Below are 3,190 nucleotides of genomic sequence, written 5' to 3'. Positions count from 1 at the left end.
CATGTCATTGAGATAGGGGTGGCAAATAGTTATTTGCCAAATCTAAAAGTGGCAAATAGTTAAAAGCCCCGAAGAGAGAACCCCTCCAAGAAAGGGGAGAGAAGTATCGATCGCCTCCTGCGCCGTCCGATCAAGATGGCCCTGGGTTATTCTATATCGGACGGTTTGAAATTTACATCGAAGCATTTTTCACGATTTTTACAGTATTATGGAGCACTGGAGCTAAGTTTCTGTATTGTTTGATTCTAAAAGAAAATATTTGTTTTTTTAGAAAATAATATTTTCCAGGCTCCCGTCCTCCCGTTTCGGACGGGATCCCCTCCATGTGCGCACAACGTATGCTATAAGTTAGTTTCTCGAGTGTGATCCTCTCATCCGCTTTGCTAGCGTGCCCATATGTACACAAAATTTGATAATTTGACCCTTTCTGAAAACTAATTTTGCAAATAAACCGTAGCTAAAACTTATTTCAAAAATGACTTTTTTTCAGCGCCAAATTGTATGGCGCTGAATTTAGACACCTCAGTGCCACGTCAACTGCCGCTAAATGTTGTGCACCGCGTATGGGAGGATGAGTCGGCATGACAACGTGCATTCAACGCCGTGCTATTTGGTGCTGATATATCTAAATTCAGCACCATACGATTTGGCGTTGAACAAAAGAGTCATTTTTGAAATAAGTTTTGGCCGCGATTCATTTGCGGAATTAGTTTTTGGAAAGTGTCAAAATGTCAAATTTCGTGCACATAGGTGACCAGGTTTGTAGATTCTACTCTTCCTTGATCTCGCCTCCTCATCTTAATTACTACTACTATCCATGGATAATAGCTTACTGGGCAGGCGGTACTTCATGTTGACCATTCTCCTCACACCCAAGGGAAAGGTAGTGCCCGTCCATCGAAGCCACGAAGATTGTTCTAGAAATACAGCCAGCTTGACCTGTTGCTAGCGTCATCATGGTGGCCCGGTCATCGTTGATCATCCACCACTGTGGCACCGATGGCATCTTGGCACTCCTGTTGTAGCTTGGATAGGCCTGGTGACAAACCGTGTGAGTGGTGGTGGCGGTGGCAGCCGACTGTTTCCCCTGGGTTGCCATACCCTTGCGTGGGCGGTGAAGGCTGAGCTATGGAAGCTTCTTGACTCGAGGAGAGGGGATGGGGAGGTTTTGGTCTAGAGGAGTGGTCGATGGAGGATGGGAAGCACCACAGTCATCGTCGCCGCAACCATTGTGCCGAAGTAGAGTGAGGAGCGCTACTGTCGTCACTCCAGTAATCATCTCCATCCCTTCTTCTTCCTCTCTCAGCTCAGACCCCCATCCCTTCTTCTCTCTCTTCTCCGTTTATATCTAATACCCATTTCATCTCATTAATCCATCCCTTCTTCTCTGATACATCAACTCAAATCCAATACCTGATGGGTACTAGCCTAATATTGACAGGCATTGAGCTGGTACCGACGATGTATTAGTTGTTACCTGATGGGTATATATCGGTTGGTACTAATGAGGTATCAACCGGTAATAATGAGGTATGATACCGATAATCTAGTACTTTTTTGGTATTATCTCGTTCAAACGGGATATCGTAGTATAATAACCCTTTTTTCTTGCTCACGCACATGAAACAGAATTGTGCGGTTCAAATGGATGTCCTCATTAGGAGAGAATTCTTAAGCTATGTATCGTCTTCAAGAGAATTCTTAAGCTATGTATCGTCTTCAAGAATGTGGTAAGATAAACAAAAGGGTAAGTTCGGCCCTCGTTTTTATCATTTTATACTCTCTCATTTTCTGTGTGCACGTTTCCAAACGGTTAATAGTATGTTTCTTGCAAATAAAAATTTATGTAATAAAGTTGCTTTAAAAATCATTATTTTAAGAAAGGTTTTAGCTAATACTTTAATTATATGTTAATGAGCCATCCGGTTTTAGTGACAGAGAGAAAAAGGTTCCGAAGTTTTAGGCTTGAACGCAGCCTAAAGTTCTTTGAACACTACAGCCTACATACATCTTCAGAGATTGATATGTGAGCGTAAAACCAGCAATGTTACAAGTTTCGAACAACATAAGTTCATAATTACCTTTACAAACTTCATACATACATACAAACACTTAAACTTCATACAAACTTTATATATACTTTCTCCACTCTAGAAAAAAACACAATGGGTAGCTCAGAGAACTGCGCCTAGCTCAGTTATTAGCTTAGCTGGACGCCTTCTCGCACTTGATTCCATTTCCGGAGTGTGCTCATATTTCTTCATAATTATTGATATCAGGCTCCTTCCTGTCTTCCTGATATCCAGCGGCTCTATTTTCCCATGATATATAGGTTGTACACACATTATCATCTAACGTCAAGCTTGCTCGCTTTCTTTTTTCTGCTCGGCGGTTTATTCTTGCATGGATTGCTCATTGCAAACGTGCATCTACTCCTCTGCTTCTAATTGTGTTTGCCCTGCGTGTAGATGTAGTCCAGATGAGCCACGAGCAAACGCTCCACTAGGCAATCATCTTCTTCGCAACCTTCCACTCTACCATCGTAGTTTCCCCTCTCCACAACCTGTGCCACGATACCCACAACATGATGGTAAAAAATCGGTTAAAGATACGTTCAATTAATCAAATTACACTACTTCGTACATGCAAATTTATCAAAGGAAAACATGTCGTGATGCAACATGATATCAAATGTACAACTGAAACTAAATTTAAAAGAAAGAAAAACAGTTTTTTTCCTTCACCTTACTGGAAGCTTTGCTGGGTTCAATTGGCCCAATTCTACCACCATGGCTTATGCTGATGGGAAGGAGAAGTGCTACAAGGCAAATGGCTATGACCTTCGGTGACATGGCGTGTTATGTTTGTGTAGGACTAGTATCGAATAGGTCATGGAACCTGCATACACAATGGTGTCATTCAGACGCTTTATATAGGACTCAAAGCAGGGGAGAAACGGTGTCAATCGTATCAATTCTTTTACAAGGATTTTTGTTTCAAACCGATTTGAGAAAAGGAATATACTGTAGACAAGTATGGGTATAGTTATGCTGCTGCGGTGGCAAGTAAGAGTACAGTTGATAGGTTTCCTGAAAAAAAAAATTGCCACAAAGAAAACATACAGGAGTATATTCGTTAGTTATGGACGTGCGCATTCAGACAATTGACAAGTGACGATGCTTCTCGTCGT

The 3,190-nt window shown here is 41.7% G+C and overlaps 1 long non-coding RNA gene across 1 annotated transcript; it reads right to left on the bottom strand.

Moving 5' to 3' along the window:
- Positions 1–2,045: 2,045 nt before the first annotated feature.
- Positions 2,046–2,905, bottom strand: LOC4333708 (uncharacterized). Its single transcript, XR_001544409.2, has 2 exons — positions 2,745–2,905; positions 2,046–2,563 (listed from the first exon to the last, which is right to left on the bottom strand). It is a non-coding gene; the product is annotated as an uncharacterized lncRNA (long non-coding RNA).
- Between the last annotated feature and the right edge of the window lie 285 nt (positions 2,906–3,190).

The sequence above is a fragment of the Oryza sativa genome, chromosome 3 (assembly GCF_034140825.1).
Source record: "Oryza sativa Japonica Group chromosome 3, ASM3414082v1".
NCBI lineage: Eukaryota > Viridiplantae > Streptophyta > Magnoliopsida > Poales > Poaceae > Oryza > Oryza sativa.
The sequence above is the reverse complement of the archived record's forward strand: the minus strand, read 5'-3'. Positions and strand labels throughout refer to the sequence as shown.